The following is a 22,904-nucleotide window of genomic DNA, read 5'->3' on the forward strand; positions in this document are numbered from 1 at the left end:
ATGGCCTTCTTGGAATCCAAGAACAAAGTTGAACTGTTTATAAACATGTACAGGAAGTGCCAAATTGATAGAAAGGATCTGTAAGGCTCTTGAAGCTTATGACAAAGAGCCACATTCGAGTGTCCAGAAGTATGTTCTTGATGAGTGCTGAAAATGGAATCTAGTATGGGTTGGAAGGAATAAAGTTGCTTCACTTGAACCTGATGAGGTGGAAATGCTTCTAGGTTTCCTTAAAAACCATACACAAGGATCTGTATAGAGACATGTTTCCCAGTGATATCAATGTCTTGTTTCTTTTTGCTGGAATCAGTGCTGCAGAGGTCGCCTTCTACTGTCTTAGTATATCTTTGAAAACAGATGTGCAAGAACTGAATGATGATCGGTTGGAGCAATTGATGAGTAGATTTGGCGGATTCGACTTGTTGTCGGTAGCATCCCGTGTAACAATCTTGATGGAAGCAATAAACATCATCATGATGAACTAGAAGATTTTTATTGGTGCATTTCTTGCAATGACTGCTACGACAGCTGTCTCTTGCTGTTCCAATATATCCCATTCTTTTCAAATCATGGAACGATTTAGTTAACAGTAAAACTGGTCATCCTCAACTTTTAGAATACTGTAACAAATGTTACCCTATATATCCAGAGTGCAAATAATGACTTGTTCATGGATTTATGATGATGATGATTGGCTTACTTTGTATTCCATGCATTTAAAAGTATTAACATAAAGTGATATTCAGAAATCTTTAACTTATTTCAAATTATGTTAATTCATAGAAGAATAATTGAATTTTCAAAAATAAATTGAATCTCAAATAAATTGAACTTGAAATAGATAGAATGTATTCAAAGTTACAAGCATAAGATTGATAAAATTCAAATGTCTCAACAAATTATTAGCATAAGTATTTCTAAATTAATCAAATTGACACAATTTAGAGTAATGATATAAGCTTTTGTCTGGAAGATCTCAAACATTGTCAAAATGCTTGTAGATGTGAAGTTTCTCCCAAACTGTCAAAATCTTAAGAGGGTTCAATTGCCAGATGCCTAATATCAACTGCATTTGAGCTGCCCTTTCAGGTTTCAACTCAAATCCTTCCTTTGGTTACAAGATGCCCTTTGTGGGTTCACCTTGACCCCCTTTTTTTCCTTTTTCTTTCTTTTTCTTTTCTTTTTTTTCTTTCTTTCTTTTTTCTTCAAGCATAATATTTCTGACAGAATTCGAGTTTATTGGATTTCTCAGAAATTTTCCATCCATTCTGCCAAGATCAACGCTCCTCCGGAAAAAAGCATTTTTACAAACGTATACCCTTCCAATTAGGCATCCATTTCCCACGGAAATCTTTATGTAGGCAAGATCTTTTTAGTACTAGATCACCCTCTTGGAATTCTCTTGGATGTACTTTTTTGTCATGAGACTTCATCATCCGTTTCTGATACATCTGTCCATGGCAAATAGCTTTCAATCTTTTCTCCTCAACAAGATTCAATTGATCAACTCTAGCTTGGATCCATTCAGATTCATCCAATTTTATTTCTCTCAATATTCGAAGCGATGGAATCTCAACTTCAATTGGTAAGACTGCTTCTATCCCGTAGACTAAAGAAAACGTGTTGCCCAGTAGATGTTCGAACAGTAGTTCGGTATGCATATAAAGCAAAAGGTAACTTTCGTTCCAATCTTTGTAAGTTTCAGTGTCTTTGTAATGATTCTCTTGATGTTCTTATTTGCTCAACTGCCCCATTATCTTTGGACGATATGCCACTGAGTTTGCATGTTGATCTTAAACTGTGCACAAAGTTCGGTCATCATTTTGTTTGTTCAGGTTCAGAGCATTATCTGTAATGATCCTTTCTGGTAGGCCATACCGGCAACTATCTCTTTTTATGAATTTGCAGACTGTGGACCTCTTAATATGGCATATGAAGCAGCTTCAACCCATTTGGTAAAATAATCAATTGCCACAAGGATAAGCAATGTCCATTCGAGCTTTTGGTGTGATTGATCCAATGACATCTATTCCCACATAGAAAATGGCCAGGGTGCTGTCATTCATGTAAGGAAGGAGATGGGGGTACATGATCTTGTCTGCATATATCTGGCATTTATGACATTCCTTGCATAATCAATGCATCTGTGTGCATGGTAGCCCAATAATCCATCTCATTATTTTTCTGGCCATGGAAAGACCATTTGCATGTGTTCCACATATTCCACTGTGTACTTCTTCAATGATGCTTCTAGCTTCGCTGGTATTTAAACATCTCAATAGCATTTGATCATTGCTTCTTCTATACATAATCTCTCCATCAAGAAAATATCCAGCAACCATTCTTCTCAAGGTTCTTTTATCAATTTCAGATGCTTTTGTGGATAACTTTGATTTTTGATATATTGCAGGATATCATGATACCATGGTTTACCATCTATCTCTTCTTCCACACTATAACAATGTGCAGGAATTTCATATACTTGCATTTTGATTGGCATCATATCAACTTTCTTAGTTGTCTGAAACATAGCAGCTAATGTAGCCAAAGCATCTGCCATTTGATTTTCTTCTCGAGGGAGATAATTGAAGGTGACTCTTTCAAATTCTTTCACTAATTCGAGGGTAAAATTTCGGTATTCCAACAATTTGGGATCTTTTGTTTCCCATTCTCCTCGCAATTGATACACCACTAAAGATGAATCCATATATCTTGGAGACGTTTGATTTTTCTTTCTATAGCTGCTTTTAATCCCATGACACAAGCTTCGTATTCCGCCATGTTATTAGTGCAAAAGAACTCCAGTCTACTTGTAAAGGGATAATAAATATTTTCTGGAGAAATTAACACTGCCCCGATTCCTCGTCCCAAAGCATTGGATACTCCGTCAAAGTAAAGCTTCCAAGATGCAGATGCATCATTTGTTCTGACTTCTTTATTCATGGATATGCACAACAAATCTTCATCAGAAAAATTGAAACTCAAGGTTGATAATCATTTGATACACGACTGGCCAGAAAATCAGCTATGACACTTCCTTTTATTGCTTTTTGGTTGACATATACATATCAAACTCAGATAAAACATTTGCCATCTAGCCATTCTGCCTGTCAAGCTGTGATTCCATTAAGAATTTCAAAGGATCAAGTTTGGATATCAACCAAGTAGTATGGTAAACATATATTGTCTGAGTCTTCGGTAGCCCACACCAAGGCACAACATAATTTTGTATTGGTGGATATCGAATTTCACAATCAGTAATTTCTTGCTCAGATAATAAATAGCTTTTTCTTTCCTTCCAGATTCATCATGCTGTCCTAGTACACATCCCATCGAATTTTCGAAGACCGTCAAGTAGAGAATTAACGGTCTATCAGGCATTGGTGATACTAAAATGGGGCATTGGATAAATATTTCTTAATAATATCCAAAGTTTCTTGACATTCTTCATTCCAGACTCAGGATTGTTCTTTCGAAGTAATTTGAACACTGGATCACATTTGTCAGAATTGAGAAATGAACCGAGATATATAATTTAATCTTCCCAAAAAGCCTCGAACTTCTTTTTTTATTGGGGGTGGAAGATCTTGAATCGCTTTTACTTTATCTGGATCAATCTTGATTCCTTTTTTGCTGACCACAAATCCCAAAAGTTTCCCGGAAGTTACCCCAAAAGTGCATTTAGCGGGTTTGAGCTTTAATTGATACTTCCTCAATCTCTGGAAAAGCTTTCTCAGGTTTTGAATAGTTCTTCTTCCGTTCGGATTTGGCAATCATGTCATCCACGTATACTTCAATCTCTTGTGCATCATGTCATGAAACAAAGTTACCATGGCTCTTTGATACGTTGCCCCTGCATTTTTCAATCCAATGGCATCACTTTATAACAGAATGTCCCCACATGGTTACAAATGTTGTTTTTTTCCATGTTTTCAGGATTCATTTTTATCTGATTATCCTGAAAGCCATCCATAAATGAAACCATGCGTGCCCTGCAGTATTCCACCAAGGTGTCTATGTGGGGTAATGGAAAGCTATCTTTTGGACTAGCTTTGTTGAGATCTCTGTAATCCACACACATTCAAACTTTCCCATTTTTTTTGGTACGGGAACAATGTTGGCTACCCATTCTGGGATTTATCTGCCTGTAGGAAACCTGCATGATCTGTTTCATCACTTCCTCTTTGATCTGTAACAACATTTCTGGCTCATTCGCCTGAGCTTTTGTTGGACTGGTTTATATTCTGGATTGATTGGAAGCTTATGCATCACTATATCTGTATTCAAACCAGGCATATCTTGATAAGACCAGCGAAGATATCTTTGAACTCTTGAAGAAGATTTATCAATTCTTGTTTTATCTGGATTGTCAGAGTAGTACCAATTTTCACCTCTTTACTTTCTTCATCTGTTCCCAGATTCACAGTCTCAATCTCTTCTTTGTGGGTAGAATTTGTTTGTCTTCTTTTTCTACCAATCTTAATAGTTCAGTAGGAACATCACATTCCAGTCATCCTCACACCCATTGATTTCTTCCAGACATATAGGTTGCTCAAATTTATCTCTTGATTAAATTTAGGAGTAACATGCTATTAACATGGTGACACCTGCAAATTTAAGTCGGACATATTTCTGAAAGAATATAGTAAATTTATGAAATAAAAATGTAAAAATGTAAGAAAATGTAAAGAATGATTGCCATCTGAAAATTTTAAAAAATTTCTTATATTTAACCTAATTTCCTTTACAAGATACACAAAAGTTTTCATACTTTTGAGCTAAACATAAGATTAGTTCTGAATATTACTCTGCGTTAATTTAAAACTATAGGAAGATCTTCAGTGGTCCAATTTTGAGTGTTTCTCCAGGAAAACATGGGCGATCCTATCCAAGTATTTGCCAGTCTTGTTGTCATTCATGATCCTGTTGATAATAATCCATTCATAGCTTCTTCAACTATGTTTTTGATCTTTAGTCAACTTTTCTTCTTTAAAGGCTTCAACAAGCTTTTGTTTACATTAATTGTTCCCCCTGATCTGAATGTGGTCTTCAACTGTGGGAAAAATATGTGTTCCCAAAGGATTTCTTTCCCTTTCACCTTGCCTTTTTGTCTTCACATCTTCTTCATCTCTTTGTTCTTTTGCTGAAAATTGGGCTTAAATCCAAGCCCAAAACGATCTTTCTCATCTGTATATTTACAAGAACCGAAATCCCTTGAAGATTCTTTCCTAACCTTTCCCAGCTTTAGCTCCGATGCCTAAAGTTTGTCGTACCGTCATCTTGTACAATCAGATAATCTGGGATATGGAATTTTGCTTCCTTCTACGATAAAACAAATTCAAGAGCTCGGAAAGAGCATTCAAGAGCATCATCATTGGTTTCGATATATGGAACATCACTTGTTACAGACGAAATGATTTCTTCTTCAGCTCCGACGCATATTAGTTGTCCATCAACAACAAATTTCAATTTCTGATATAATGAAGAAGGAACGGCTCCTGCGAATGAATCCATGGCCCCCTAATAAACAATTATATGTAGGTGGATGTCCATCACCACAAAGTCAATATTGTACACGACTGGACCAATTAACAACGGTATTTCCATTTTCCCAAGAACCTCTTTTTGAGTACCATCAAAGGATCGTACTACATTCTGATAGCTTTTCATGTGTGATTTATCCACAGGCATTCTTTGAAGTGTGACTAGAGGCATCAAGTTGAGAGTGGATCCATTGTCAATCAATACTCCTGGCAACACATGACCATGACAAGTGTCGTGATATTCAAAGCTTTTACTGACCCCATTCCGCCTTCAGGTATTTCATCATCCGTGAACGTTATGTAATTGTCAGCGCTATATGTCCCACAATTTGTCAAGTTTATTGAGGATATATCTTCAGGGATAAATGTTTGATTGAGAATTTTCATCAAAGCATTTCTATGTGCTTCTGAATTCATCAATAGATCAAGAATATAATTCTCGCTTGTTGTTTATGTAGTTGTTCAACCACACTATACTCACTATGTTTCAGGAATTTCAAAAATTCTTGAGCTTGTTTTTCTGTCACAGGCTCATTGAATGCTAGAGGGAATTCATCATCAAATACCTTCTGAGGTATTACCATGGCTTTTCCTTTTGCTTTCACTTGTTCTGAGGCATTGGATGTTTCGGGAGAGTAACATCTCCCACTTCTTGTAAAGAAACCGACTTCACTCACTGCTTCAGATGTCGATGTTGTACCCAAACTCTGTATTTTCTCTTCCGTTTTTTCTAGAGAAAAAGATCCTCCTACCATTGAAACATTGGTAGTATAATTCCAAGGTACCCTACGGGTATCCTTGTATGGAAATGGTAAAGGAGTTGTGATAACTACTTTCGACTTTGTTGGTGCAGGAATTACCGTAGATGATTTCACATTAATGATCACATGATCATTTGTTCTTTGACTAGGTTTAGAATCCTCTGATGAGCAAACATCATCTTCTTTTTTCCCTGGTTTTTCTTCAAAGAATTCTATCTCTCTGCTATTCATTAATTTTTGCCCCAAATCCCTAAACTCAAGACATAGTTGAATTTCATGCCCCTTCTCTTGATGATATTCACAATAATTCTTGCCTTCATTATGCTTTGGCCTGAATTGTTGTGGAATTATACCGGCTAAAGAGAGTTGTTGGAATACCCAAACAAAAGGAGATTTAATTTCAGAAATGTCAGTTTTTGCTTTCTTTCTGTTCTCTTCCTGAATTACATTCACGTTTTTATCTCTATGATTTGGCAATGGATGATTTGATGTAGATGGTGAATTGAATTCCAACTTTCCAGTGTTGATCAAATTTTGAACCACCCTTTTGAATGCCAAACAGTTTTCAATAGAATGACCCGTAATTCCTTCATGGTAAACACAGTGTGCCTTTGTATCATACCAAGGAGGGAATGGTGGTTGCATGGGAACCAAATGATAGGGCCGTATGACATCTGCTTTTAATAGCAAATCATAAATCTCAACATATGGTACTGGTAAAGGTGTAAAAGACAACCTTTCATTTTCCTTTCGAGATCCTCTGGACTCTGCTCGATTAGTGTTTGTTTCCTCTTTCTTAACCCTTGGCTGGGTTATTGTAACACTTTTCGATGAATCCTTGTTGTAAGAGTTTGCATTGTTAACTTCATTCTCTTTTTCCGGTACATAGGTCTTTTGGAACTAGACCCTCATTTGATTCAATTTTACCACTTTTCAAGACATTTCAATGAGTTCTCCAGAAATGACCAAATCTGCAAAATTTCTGGTTGCATTCCCCATTAGATGATTTAAATAAGGAGATTTCAATGTATGGACAAATATTAATGTGGCCTCTTTCTGACAAAGGTGGTTGAACTTGGGCTGCTGTGTCACGCCATCTCTGGGCATACTGTCTGAATGTTTCATTATTCTTTTTCTCCAAATTTTGGAGAGTCCATCTATCAGGGACCATGTCTGTTACGTGGCGGTACTACTCTAATGCTTTAGCCAGATCTTTCCAGGATCTAATGTTGGCTTTGGTCAATTGAGTATACCATTTAAAGCTGGTCTGTCAAACTATCTTGAAAGCAGTGAATTAACAATTCTCGTCTTTCACATATCCTGTCATTCTGCGACAAACATAGTAATGTGGGATGAAGGGCATGTGGTACCGTCATATTATCAAATTCGGGAGCTTTGAACTTGATGGGGAGGATTAAGTCTGGAACCAAACTCAACTCACTAGCGTCAAACCCATAGAATGATTCAGTATTTCCACGGATTTCGTTCTTCTAAGCTCTTGATCTGTCTGGTCAATTCTTCATTTACTTTTTCTTTCTCATTCAGCTCATTCAAATCTGGGATTAAATGCTCAGTATTAAAATCCCCTATTTTCACATCTGATAAGTGGATTTTTGCTTGAAGATGCAGGATCACTTGTTGATTTTCATGTGGTTTGGCTTCTTGAAATGCTGATGTGCGAGCATTGATGTATAGGTGTAGTACCAGAGTGATAAATTGGTTCTGGTGGAAAACCTAGAGGATACATAGGTTCTTGGTCGAAAGATACAGGATTTTCATGCATTTTTCCAATGATAGCTTGCCTTTTAAACATGTCTTCTATTTTCTGCATCATGCTGTCTTGTGAATTTGCAATACTGGCTTCAATTTTCTCCAGCTTCATTCTCATTTCTGCTTGTTCTTATTATGATGTTCCTCAATACGTTGTATTTTATCCTCCATAATTCTCTTAGTAGCTGTCTACCGTAGTGATGTATTCTCTTTTGGCCAGAATAACTGCGATTGAAAAATCTTTTGATATTATTTTTTTCCAAATTTTAATTAATGAATTTTATCTTAATAAATATCCATAAAGAAAATCATGAAATGAATAATGAATGTATGCAAAATGCATGTATGCAAAAAGGTATTGATCCCAAAAAATTAACTGTCATAGAACAACTTTCATCGGCATACAAAAGTTCTTTATAATATTTCATAACTACAGATAAGGCGTAGCTTTCCTATTAAGCTCTATAATTTCTTTCATTAACTATGACACCTTCTTTCCAAACTTAGAAACTGGATCAACGTGATGCTCAATTATTTTAGCTTCAACAGCTAGTTCCCCAACATATCTAGCAACTTCGCTCATTTGTACCATGGCCTAGAACACCATATTACTTCTTTCTTCACTTCTTTCAACATAAAAATCATTTGAATTTTGCCATTGTTCATTAGTTCCTTCCAGAGTTTGCTCTAATTTAGTGATTCTGACTTGACAATTGTGCAGAATTTTTTCAAGATCTCTAATGCGTCTTCGCAGTGAAGCACTTTCCTCATTAATTTCTTTGAGATCATTAGGTCCTAGACGAACCTTTTCTTGAAATAATGACTCTTCAAGTTGCAAAATGTAAGCATTAAACTCTGAGTTTTTGTTTCTAGACTGATCCAGATCTTTCAAGTTTTGTTCGTGCTTCTTGCGTTCTTTGATTAATCTTGGATTTGAACATTCTTGTTTCTGTATCTTTGCATCCAATTGCTAGCACTTCTTGCTCTACCTCAATTTTGGTTGAAATTCTTTCTTTCCAACTCCCATTTTCTTTTTCAATATTGAACTCTTCAATCTTTTGGCCCCTGACTTCAAGTTCAGCAATCAGCTGGTTCATTTCAGATTCAAAAACCCTTGAACATGATATTTTTCTCACCTTCAAATTTATCAAAGATGTCATTCTTCATCTTTAAATCTTTGGCTCGATCCCTTTCTCTTTGCATTTCATTCATGATCTCACGGTGTTCAGCCTTGTGTTTTATAATTCGCTCTCTTCTGTCGACCTCAAAATCTTCCATTTTTTGCTTTCCTTTCTCAAGGCTTTTGAGTAGACGGCTATTCTTTCAGATCTTCAACTCGACTTTTCTCGATGTTCAATTCTCTGGTCATCTGTACCGTTGATTGGCTTGGTCCTGATGCTTTCCGAGATTTATATAACTCTTGGTAATTTTTCTTTAATGCTCTAAATTCACCCTCAACTTTTTCTTTGTTTTCTCTCAACATTGCACATGTGATGAATGAAAGTCAATATCAATCCAACATAGCTTTATATCGTTCATTGCTCAAATTCTCTTGACCAGCCTCTCTTTCTGCTTCAAACTCAGCTCTCAGGATTTCAATTTGATGGAACCACTTAATGCGATCTTCCATAGAGATATCCTCATTTTGATCTGGTAGAGGAATATTTTCATTTTTCCTGACATATCTCCATTCCTCATAATCAGGAGTTAGCATTCTTTGCTGCTTTAGCTCGGATACAAAAGTTGTTTTCCAAGCTATAACGGCTTCCATGATATTTCTTTTATAATTTTTATTGTGGAATGCGAACTCAGATGAATGTAATCCAGCGGTGACAGGTACAAATTGACGACCTTCATACTGTCTTATGACCAGAAGTGGTGCATATCCAATTCCTCCCCATAATCCGAGCAACATTATCCAATTGTAATCACCACATTTGTAAAAGAATTCCCATTGGATTTGCCATGGGGCTCGCCAAACAACTTCATTGCTTTGCAGATTTCGAAAGGCATTAATCCACATATCTTTCTTAATTTCTTTCGGCCATTCTTGCTCCAGAAATTCTTTTAATGGTGAGTAATCCGTATTAAAGCGTCGGTATGAAACCTTTTCTGTCCTCCAAAAATGACTACGGATCCAAACATATAACTGGGTACACCCTGAGAATCGTCCACCTCCTAGCTTTCTACAAGCATTTAACGATCTGAAGGTCTTGCTAGAATTGCAGAAGCATGATTAATCTTTTTCGGTAGTTGTTCAAACAAATCTACCACTGCAGCTTCAACATATCCCAATACTTTTGGGAAGATGACCATACCATACATACTCAGAGCAAATAGATCGAATCGTACTTTAGTGTCTGGATGACTCTGAATAAGTTCTTTAATGTTGGTCCAAGCAATGCCTTCGCTTTCGCCTTTTTGTTTTGTACGGGATGCCACCCATTCTTCTCGTACTCCGGCAATCTTTGCTAATTTAACTCGAAAGGGTTGAGTTTTAATTGACTTTGAATAGATTCGATTCTCTAAAGCCCCTTCTATATGTAGCAAAGTTGTGTACTCTTCAATAGTAGGGACCAAGTCCTCCTTATTGAGAGTGAAGCAATTGTACCATGGATTCCAGAATTGAATTAGGGCTCGAAGTAAGTCATCATCAACTTCGACATAGAGCAAATATGGGATGTCTCCATAAGTCTGATAAAACTGCAACTTTTTGTTTGGTCCCAACTTTCCCAAATGCTTCGCAAATCTTGCATGTCATTTCTTTTTAGCGAAACTGAAGCATAATTGGCCAAGTCCGATACATAATCATCTTGCAGACTGTCTCCTCCTTGTCTTTGTAAGTCCTCAGCCCACTGTTACTTCTGAGTTTAGAATTATTGATTTGAACACTTTTTATCCATGGATGAAGGCTTTCCAATGAGACAATTAACACGAGGATCAATTCCTTTTATCCTGTATGATGCTATGCAAATAAAAAAAAATAAAGAACACACAAAAAGAAATGAATTAGTTTATAATATAGAATTTAACAATAATATACCTAACATGCTTTTTCATAATTTAAATAATTTAAATTACATGTAATTTAATCAGTAAAGAAAATAAATAAATTAACAGGAAAGTTAGAATTCATTTCTCTGTGTGTACACCTATTTGGACAAAATTTCGGCATGACTTCAGATTGGAAGAGTTTTTAGGGTTTATTATATGCAAGGTTTCAGATCTAAGAATAAAGGTACCCGAATTGTCCTTGTTATTGCCCCCTTGGGTTGATAACCCTCAATCCTAGTCCTCACAGACTAAAGTGGATCGAGTTCAATTCGAGGGGATACATTTCTCTATGTCTGACACGGAGAATAAATTCTCACGAAGACATAGAGCATATGAACCCGAAAGTTACTTGCTAGGTCTGACACGGAGAATAAATTCTCACGAAGACGTCGCTTTCACTCCCACTTAAAAGGGACAACTCAATTATAGAGCTTTATGTTATGTAATGCAAGTGTTGTGTGTGAGGAGAAATGTTCAAACCTCTGACAGAAAAATAAATAATGAAATAAAATACTTGTAAATAAAAAATATTAATAGGAAAATATATACATACTATGAAAATAATAATATATAAAAATTTGAAAGAAAAAAATATAAATTAAATATATAAATTTTAATTATAGAGACAATTATAATTGATTTTAAAAGTTTGACCGATCCCCAGCGGAGTCGCCAAGCTGTCGTAACCGGTTTTCGTCCGGGCACGAAATATTTATTTGGCGGCAAAATTGATGTGAATAAATGGTTTTGAAAATAATTGGGAGTCGCCATCGGCCTTTTGGGTCAGGTAGGTCGAATACCTAAAATTATTTTTTAAAAGAGTTTAAGAAACATCAATTAAAAAATGAATGATCTGCGTTTATAACCAAAAATTCGTTCTTTTTAATAATAAAAGGGATTCGTGGTGGTTACGTTTAGGGAAGGATTAGCACCCCTACAACGCCCAAAATTGGTACTTTTTAATTATAAATTGTCTCTATATTAAAATTTAAAAAATCAAATATTTAATTATAATCCTATTATTTCAAAATTATATAAAAATATTTTTATTTAAAAATATCAGAAAAGGACTTCTAGGTGCCTTAAGACAGCTCTTTTCTTTGATATTAATAAATATTAATTTAAATAAAATTAAATAATAATTTTTTATAATATTTAATTTTAAAATACCAGAATAGGACATCCAGTTGTATTAAGATTGCCCTTTTCTTCGATATTGAAAAATAAATATTAAAATAATTTATTGAAAAAAATATAAATTATATTATTATATATATTTGACTACATAATAATAATAAAAAATATTTAAATATATAAACAAGTAAAATTAATAAAAATACAATTAGAACGATATATTTAAAAGCAAAAATAATGAAAACATTTAAAATTAGTGACTAAATTATAGTAAAATTAAAAAACTAATTCATGATTAATCAAAATTATAGGGATTAAACATGCTATTTTCTTATTTTATTAATTTAGTGAAAATAAAACTTATCTAAAATTCGAATATCATATAAAATAAATTAAAAATATAAACTCGGGATTAAAATATTAATTATTAAAATTAAGGGATTAAATATGATATTACCATATATATTATTTTAATATAAAGGACTAAAATAATAAAAATTGAAATTAAAGAACGAATTAAAAGGATTATAAACTCGATTTAGTGACTAAAATGGAAGTTACAAAATTAAGATGGTTGCGGAAAGGGTTTAGCCAAAAGGAAATTACGGATACCCCCTCCCCTAAACGGCGTCGTTTGGGAAGGGCTATTTAAGCCGAATTCAGCTGGCCCTTTGGGCCATATTTCATTTCTTTTTTTTTATTTCTCTCTCTAACTAAGAGAGAATAAACGCTCTCCCTCTCTAGCTTCCCTCATCGGAGGGAAGTCGGTCACCGACGGCAGCCGTCTGCCGCCGTGACCCTCACCGCCGGCCCCGCATCCGGTGGCCGGAAAATTTTATTTTTCATAACTATGTAGATCGGACCGTCCTAAGGACGGTTCCGGTGCTTTTTTCTCCTAAATAGCTCCCGATTGGAGCAATCTAAAGAAATACCTTCGGTTTCCGAAGGTTTGGTGACGTTTGAGAGGTCCGGTGGCTTCCTCGGTAAGCTTCTTTCCTTTCTTTTCGTTTCTGTTTTGGTTTACTGCCGGTTGTGGGTTGTTGTTCTTTGTTTTGTATCTTTGCTCTCTGTTTCTGTCTCTCTCGGTCTGTCTTCTATTTCTCGGTTCTTCCTCTTTTTTTTTTCTTGGCAGGGGCTCAGTGGCTTTTATAGCCACCACCGATGATAGCTTCGGACCAGTCCCAAAAGGGGTTCTTTAGTGAGTCACCGGACTTCCAGTGGTGACTCACCATTTGGGGAGACGTGTGCGGCTGGTGTGAAGCAGCAAAGCTTCTGGATTCTTCAGCAAGGGGTGGCGTCGCGACGTGGCACTGGCAGCTGGGACGTGTCCCTAGGGTTATGATACCCTAGGGTTTCCTTGTTGGGTATCTCTGGACCGTTGGATCTTGCCAGATCCAACGGTAGCAAGCTGAGGCGGTGGGGAAGAGGGAAACCCTAATCTGTTAGGGTTTTTATGGGCCATTTGTAATTGGGCCGGTCCAATCTGGGCCTGTTTGTAATTATTATTATTATTATATTTTTTTTAATAATAATAATAATATATATATAATAATAATAATAATAATTATGATAATAATTATAATAATAATAAAATGGGTAAAAAATTTAGTATCTTCAAGAAGAAAGCTGAAAGGGCAATGGAGCGAGGAGAGCGACGGGGGACAAGGTTTGGCACCAGGGTGGAAAGAGGCGTTGGAGGAGAAAACGGAGGCTGCGATCGTGGAAGTTTTGGTAGGGTTGAGTTATATATATAGGCACGAGAATCGGCGGGAGAGGCATGGTGATGGTTGTTTTTGGTTATGATGAAACCAATGAAGGTGTTGGTTTTTCATAATTATTGATTAGGTATTTTTCTTTCTTTTTCTGGGATAGTAATAGTATACTCGATTGGTTGGTTCTTTCACAAGTGAAATACCACATTAATTTGTGCTTTAATGAAGATTAATAAACTTGAAAAGTTGTATCGTACGACAACCTTAATATACGGCTAAGGAAATACGTTACAGATTTTGTTATTATTGTTAATGGTTTAAAAAAATAAAATTTAGGTACTAAAACAAAATAAAAATGATAGTCTAGGTGCTAAATATATAATTTATTCTTTTAATATTTACGTAATAAAAATAATTTATCTAATGGTATGTTTCGGTATGTTGTGTTGTAAAGCATAGAATTATCTAATAAAGAAGTTAATATTTTAAATTATATTTTTTACATTTTTAAAATATTTTATATTTTCTTGGATATTTTAACGTGTACTATTTTAATGAATTTTCAACTATTTAATTTTAAATAATTTTCGAATTTTTTATTTATGATTTTTATTTATTTTATATTTAATAGTTTTTATTTTTTTTAATGTTCTGTATGTCTTTATATATATATTTTTTTGCTTGAGAATTAAATAAACACTTAAATTTATAAAAAAAATTAAATAAATTATCAAAGAAAAAATCTAACTCATCTACTACATTAACTTTAATGCATTGATTGTTATGTCAAAAACAATATTGATGAAGATCAATCAAAAGATACACTTATGTGTTTTATTCAATGTTATCAAAATTGGACCGGACCAGTCGGTTCGACCAGTTGAATCGAGAATCGATTACATGTCCGATTTCGGTTCGATCAACCTCCAAAACCAGTTTTGCAATGAACTGCTAAAGAATCGATAGAATCGATTGGGAATCTGTGTGAACTAGTGGTTTAAGTGGTTCACACGGTTCTATTTTTTTTTAAATAAACCAAACGACATCGTTTGTTATGATTTTTTCAACCCCAAATTTATTTTCTAACTTTGCATCTGAGTTAAGCTATTTTCACGAACGTTTGCAAGCGGTGAACCCTATCTCTTTTCCACTTTAATTATATAATTATATTTATTAATTAATATGTTTTACACTTTTACTTTTAATTGTTAAGTATTGTTTGAGAATTTAAATTTAACTTTGTATTTATTTATCATATTGTTAGGTGATGAAGATCTTGATGCTGTGGACTTTCAAGTTCAAAGTGATGCTATGGAGTTTCAAGTTCAAAATGGTGATGGCGGTGGTAGTTCAACTAATGAATAAGCTTTTCCCAATATTTTGGAATTTGAGGGAATCAATTTCAATTAATATTATGATAATTGATACTTGTATCAATTATGTATTTTTTTATTTAGTTGTTGATGAATTTCATTAGGTATTGACCTTAAATATTATGTTGTAATTGATTTGAATCATTTTGTTTCACTTGATATTATGATATTTAACTTATATATGTTATGACTTGTGATATTTTTATATCTTTTAATATTGTGAACTTAAAAAGAGTGTTATATATATATATTAATATTGCTTTGAATATTATGTAAAATTAAAAAAAAAAATTATTTTATATAAACTGATTCAACCCCAGTTTAATCACGGTTAAACCAGTGAACCAGTACCTTCACTGGTTTAAGGTCCGATCGATTTTAAAAACATTGGTTTTTTTGATTCAAGTATCCAATTAAATAAAAGAAAGAAAAAAATAAGATATAATCCAGTTAGGTTGAGTTTGAATTTAAGATAAAAATGTTAGTTTGATATAATAATATAATTATTTTTTATATATTTAAAGATAATTAAAATAATATATTTTTTCAATTAGGCATTTTTGGTCTGAAACAATTTTTTCTTTATTATATCTCCCACTTTCCTCCCCCTCTTTCTTTTCCTTTTTAAGCTCTCTCTCTCAAATTCTAGGGTTTTAAATTTTCTCCGGTATCTCAAAGTTTTGATTTCTCCAAATCTTCTGGGGTTAATTCTTTTCGATGGAGTCGATAAGATCACCCTATTGGTGCTACAGGTGCAACCGCTTCATCCGGATCCGGGTCCGATCCCCCCAAGATTCGATCCATTGCCCCGACTGCGGCAGCGGATTCATCGAAGAATTCGAAACGCCCTCTCGTTCTCCCATTCACCACCGTTTCCCCGCCGCCGCTATGTACTCCGAGACGACTAACTCAGTCCTCAGCCCCAGCCCCAGCCCCACCGCCACTCCTCATTTCCGACGAGCTCGACGAAATGCTGGAGATCGGTCCCCTTTCAATCCCGTCGTCCTTCTCCGTGGACCTACCTCCGAATCCGAAGGTTTAGTTCCCGAAAGAGGGAATACTAATTTTGAGCTTTATTACGATGATGAATCAGGTTCCGGTCTTCGCCCCTTACCTGCTAGCATGTATGAGTTCTTAATGGGTTCGGGTTTTGACCGGCTTCTTGATCAGTTATCTCAATTAGAAGTAAACGAAGTTGGCCGTTTCGAGCAACCACCGGCTTCCAAAGCGGCTAATCAATGTCGGTGATTAAGATCACTGGCGGACATGTAAGCACGGAATCTCACTGTGCAGTTTGTAAAGAGCCGTTCGAACTAGATTGTGAAGCTCGGGAAATGCCTTGCAAGCATATTTACCATTCGGATTGCATTTTACCCTGGCTTTCAATTCGAAACTCATGTCCAGTTTGCCGCCACGAGTTGCCAAGGGAAAATAACGGAAACAACTTAGGGGAAAGCGAAACAGTTAGAGATGAAGAAGCCGTGGGATTAACAATATGGAGGTTACCGGGAGGTGGGTTCGCAGTGGGGAGGCTTCCAGGTGGGGGAGAGCTGCGGAGAGGGAATTTCCAGTTGTTTTCACTGAGATGGATGGTGGGTTTAATAATACAGCAGGTGCTCCTAGAAGGGTTTCATGGGCGCCAAGTGGGAGAAGGTCACAAGAAAGTGGAGGATTGGGGCAAGTTTTTCGGAGTTTTGCTTCGTTTTTGGGTAGGCTTAGGAGCTCCTCATCTCGTTCAGGTTCAGATTCGGGGTTTACTAGGAGAAGTAGAACAAGTTCAGTGTTTGGTAGATCATCTCGTAGAGATAGCAATTGGGATTTCGAGGATTGAATGTTTGTGGAATGGATTCTTTCGACATTTTAAAGTTAACCTGTTTTCCTTTTATCTGATACTATAATGTTGCAATTTTAATCAAGGGAGGGAATGTTTGTAGATTGTATTATTTTACTCAATGTAAATAACAACACGTTCGGGGAAGGAACGAAGAACTACTCGAGCTTAGATTCTGTTGAAAGAGAAAGAGGCTTTTATGAATTGGTATGTTCATCCAAGAGGGAGAAGTAGAAGAAGCTTTTTTGGTTTGTATGACCTTTTAGTGGTTGCTGAGGTACCATCCTCCTCCCATATAAATTGATGTTAGGCCTAAATTTGTTAAATTAGTAAACTGCCATGATAATTCATGCCCTGACTTCTTTCTTATATGTAATTTTCTATCAGGAATCTTGTTGTTTATTTGCAGTCCTTAATACAAATGATCATGTTGTTGATATTGTTTATATTCGGTTTTACTTGACTGGAAGCCAATCTGCTTGCAGCAACTGGTATGCTTCGTTGTTTTTGAGTTTTTGCTTGAATTACCTTACCATGTGATGGATTCTATAATTTTAATTTTCCATTCAATACCCTGTCAAATTGTTATCAGTCTCACTGATACAATGAGGGTTTCCTACTGTCAGTTGTTTTCCCTTGTTACATTCTTTCGACATGAATGCTTTAATTAGTGAAAATTAATTGGTATCTTGAAGAACACTCTGCCTTAGAAGTTGGTTTTTAGCCCCCCCCCCCTCCCTTCATAACACTCTGTTCTTGTGGTGCAAGATTTTTTTCCCAATCAGACATTGACTTCTTCAGTAAATGTGAGTTTGAAAGGGTAAAAATCAGTATGCCAGTGATGCATTATGTTATAAAGTTTATGTAGGAGAAAGGCAATCAAGAACTTCAGCAGTGCACAAAATCTTAGAAAGCAGATATACTAAACTCAAAACAGAACATGGTGTGGGATGTTTTATGGAGTGTACATACTGAAACTATTGCATTTCCAGCACTTTTTAGTTACAGTTGTCCTGATGTTTTTGTATCATCTTCATTCTTTGCAAGCTATTGAGGTAACATTTTCTATGTTCTTTCATGGTATTATTCTTGATTTGGAAGGCTGGTTAAAGTCTCTTATTATGACGTACGTTGTAATTGGTGTGGTCTGGTTGATACACTGTTCTTGTGATATTGTTGCCAAGCTATGTAATTGGATTGCGGCTTGTGATGTGGAGGTCCAATTTTGAGCCATGGATTGTTTGATTTATTGTGAACCGGATGTTATTGTCTACTAGCTTAGCCACTGCTGGTCTGCATGACTTGTAAAAGGAAATGTAGGCTTTATTACAGAAGTTATCATCAAATATTCATAAAATGATTATCCCAAAGTAAGATGGATTGAAGTAACAAACACCAACTCAATTTTCTTACATAATAAATTGTATAAACCAAATAAACTGAATAAATCAGGCATTAAACTTAGCTCCATTTCTATACCTTCAATTAACTGACGATTTTCTTTATATTGTCGTATGTGGCCGGCCGGTTCAGAAGTTCTGTGGTTTGGGGGTTAGAGTCAATTTATACGGAGGGATCGAATCAACCAAATGAATAAAATGCCAAATTTATGGTAAGGTCAATCTGAAAATAACAGGAAACAATCGGGGCATTGGAGAAAAAGAAAAAAAGTTAACGGCATTGAACCATCAAGAATCCTAGCTATATAAAATTATAGGTTTAATATGCTAATTGACCCCTGAGCTTGATAATGTTTCTCAACTTAGTATCCAAACCATTTTTAACCACTTGGGTGTCTAATCTTGGCAATCATTCTCAAAGTGGTATCTATGATTAACGTCATTTACTTTCGACAGGCTAACATTAAATGAGAATAATTGCCCAAATTAGACACAAAAGTGGTATTTATTTACAATTTAATATCTAAACAATTATAAATAAATACCAAGTTAATATTAAATTGTAATAATTTGAGAACAATTGTTAAGTTGAGATATCAAAGTAGAAAAAAATAAATAAATGGCATCAAGCATAGGTTCCATATTGAGAACAAATGTCAAGTGTAGCTGTTAAAGTGGTTCCAAAAATATTTGAAGTATCAAGTTGAAAAAGTTATATTAAGCCAAAATGATAATATAACAGTCTTTTCCCAACAGAGACCAACCTCCAAATCAAAGCTTAAACATTTCTCCGCAGAATTCCTTCGAAGAGGAAAACATTTCTCCGCAAAACGTAACTTTTTGTTTTGTTTTTTTTTAAAAAAAAAAGAGATCACATTGATATCAGCAGCACCGGAAACGCTGACGTTTTTCACGGCGGTGCATCCTCAACTTGTCCGAACATTTATAGTAAACAGCTAAATCATGAGGCCGGGCTTCAGCTTTTCCTTCCCCGTACTGTTGTTGTTTCTGTCATCACTTTTGTTTACTTTTGTACGGTCTTCATTTTCATTCACCGCTGGTTCGGTCTAATGACCTCCCCGGTATGATTAACGCCCCGTTTATACTGGTATTTCCGTCATGTGTGTGTTCAATTACGCCGTTGCCATCTTGGCGGATCCCGGTTGGGTTCCTTCTGCTTACATGCCCGACATCGAAGATTCCAAAGTTTCTATCCATGAGATCAAACGCAAGGTAGGGTCATAAAATCCAATGTTTTCCTTTGTCTGGTAAGGTTGCTATGTTTCCCGTCCGTGATTTTCTTTTTCCTCTAAATAAGTTTTTTTTTTTTATGAAAATGGTTAATGTTTGCCATTGAATTTGCTAGAAATAATAGAAAACAATATTGGGGTTATTGCATGCAAAAGAAAAAAAAACCTTTGAGGAAGATGGATGGGGGGCATATATGTAATTGTCTGGCTGAATGGCAAGTCTTACCAAACTAGTATTTGTTTTAAGAATACCCTTTGAAAATCCGAGTAACCATTGCCCAACAACATCTGGTATAGAAATAGAACCCTCACAGGAGGCCAATCCTCCTGTTCTGCAAAGATGCCAAAAGGAGATGAGCAAATACATTCTCAAAAGTATTGCTACTATTTATCAAACATGTCCGTTTTTAGATATAACTAGGGTTTGTGACTCTCCTTCCCAATAACATCGTCTCTAAGCTTTCAACTTGTATTTATGGTACTGAAAACATAATTACTTCTTGAGTTTGGGGAAGAAACCACAATAAATTATTGCCCCTGAGTTGCTCCTGCATTCAGGGTTCTGACTCATTATAGCATCACCATGGTTGGTTTCTATACTGATCTTAGTATCTGCTATTTGACGCTAGCCGCATACATCGTTCTGGTTAGGATGACACTCGCTTTCATCGAGGACTCTGTAACTACTGATACATCGATCTATTGGCATAATCAGGGGAAGTATTTCCATCGTGTGTCACCGTTTCAATTTTGTTGTTTGTTTAACGGCTAACTTCTAAGCATATGTCTTTGTGGCTCATGTTTGATCTAACTTATGAATGTAGTCAATGAATTGTCTTCAACAGACTTGTGTTTTGGAGTTAAAATCATTTGTTTAAAATGTTCCATAGGGAGGGGACTTGAGATATTGCCAAAAGTGTTCTCATTTTAAGCCTCCTCGTGCACACCACTGCCGTATTTGCAAGAGCTGCATTCTGAGAATGGTACGTGCAATCTATATTGTTATTATCATTATTCATGCATGTACTCGAATGTCCTCGATAATGTGCTAAAGTTCTCTTCTTGATTATAAGGATCACCATTGCGTTTGGATTAATAATTGCGTCGGTCATGCCAATTACAAGGCCTTCTTTGTCTTCGTTGTGTATGCCGTAATTGCTTGCTTCTATTCTCTGGTATGTCCTATCACAATAACATATCTATTTTCACCGAGTTCTTGAAACCGTTTGATCATTTCTATTCTCTTAATTGTCAGGTTTTACTTGTCGGTAGCCTTAACATCGATTCCCGAATCAATGAGCAGCAGAGAGATTCTTTCAGAATCGTATATGTAATGTCGATGATTATCGACCCTATAGAGCTAGAACTCACCATATTAGTGCTATGCTCATGACTTGCATTTTCAGGTTGTTTCTGGACTGTTTCTGCTCCCATTCAGTGTGGCCTTAAGCGTTTTGCTGGGTTGGCATATCTACCTCATTTTGCAAAACAAGACCACAATTGAGGTAATGAGAGTGTTACATGTGCCGTATGTTGTTAATTTTCAATTCTGATCTTGAATTGCTAAACATTTCCTTTTTGTTTTTGTTCGAAATTCAGCAGTATCATGAAGGGGTGAGAACTCTGTGCCTTGCAGAGAAAGGAGGAACAGTGTACCAGCATCCATACGATCTCGGGACCTATGAAAATCTATTGTCGGTAATCACCAGTAACGGAACTGTTATCTTGTCGGATCGGAGAAGGCCTCATTTTCTTGTTGTTAGCTTTAGATTGTAGCCACTGAGTGTTCATATATCCCCAATCCTGTATATCTTAAGTGGCCTTGATATGCAGAATTTTAGTACTCCAGCTGACCGAGACTAGATTGAACGTCGTGAACTTGGTGCATTCAACACTAATTTCATCTGTTTTCCGTCTTGTTGTTTCAGGTATTGGGTCCAAATATCTTCTGCTGGATATGCCCCACAACGAGACACATAGGTGACGGTCTCCACTTTCAAACATCCTACGATACCATTCCCGCCGTATCAAAATGAAGTCTCGCTTATATTTGACAGCGTGTTGTCGAATATCAAAAGCTGTCGATGCTCGGGGGATTGATGAACGCTTACGTCGTCATCACATACTGTAACATCCTCAACCCGGTTTAGTCGGGAAAGAGAGACTAGGACACGAGTGTTCATCGCTTTTGAAGCTGTTGCTGGGAGTGGCAATTTGGAAAGGTCCACTGTCCATAACCAGGCAATGCAAGTCTCCAAAGCAATTAGAATAAGAAATATGACTTGTTGGGTTTTACTTTCACCCTTTTTTGAGTTTTTTTTTTACTCATTGTCCATTAAAAAGGGCATCAATGTAGAAACTTACATAAATCATGTACAAGAAAACTGTAAAATCCTTGTAACTCTAAAATACAAACAAAAGTTGTGGTAATAATTGGCACTTTTCATGAATTTAGCCCTTTTTTGTTTCCCAAAAAGAGTCAGGTTTACATTTATTTATGTTCATAATATGTTTTAAATATACAAATATTGATTTGGAAAAAGCTTTCTCAATTTGATTCTCATTTCAAAAACTGGAAATCAGTCCCCTGCATCAGTCGCTGATTCAAGAGGTGAAGATTTATCTTCCTTCCAGATATGATTAGCTTAGTGAATTTATTCATAAAAAAGTATCATTTTTCTTAAGAGGACTTACAAAATCAATAAATTTTAACAAAAAATTCCCAGAAATATGATAGTTAAAGAAGCAAATTTGGAAGCTCTTATGGCAACTCTATGCTAGGAACTCTACATTCTTTTTTGAGTTGATATTTTAAATATATATATTAATAAAAAATATTTTAGTGTATTTTTATCAATGTAAATTATATATCAAAATATCATATTAATAAAAAATTATAAATCTTTAAAATTCATTTGTTTATAGAAAAAATTAAGGAAATAAAATAAACCGACAATAATGTTTTATAGAATTATGACTAAATTTTTATTATGGAGATAAAAATTCATGAACAAACATAATAAATATAGATGTTTGAAATAAAATCATAAATATAAATCAAATTGAAAAATATTTG

General features: G+C 35.4%; 2 pseudogenes; both read left to right on the forward strand.

Moving 5' to 3' along the window:
- The first annotated feature begins 15,963 nt into the window (after positions 1-15,963).
- LOC120182808 lies at positions 15,964-17,607 on the forward strand (annotated as a pseudogene).
- On the forward strand, positions 17,378-21,944 carry LOC120182860 (annotated as a pseudogene).
- Positions 21,945-22,904: the final 960 nt, after the last annotated feature.

Source organism: Hibiscus syriacus, unplaced genomic scaffold, assembly GCF_006381635.1.
Source record: "Hibiscus syriacus cultivar Baekdansim isolate YM2019G1 unplaced genomic scaffold, ASM638163v2 tig00112738_pilon, whole genome shotgun sequence".
In the NCBI taxonomy this organism is placed as follows: Eukaryota; Viridiplantae; Streptophyta; class Magnoliopsida; order Malvales; family Malvaceae; genus Hibiscus; species Hibiscus syriacus.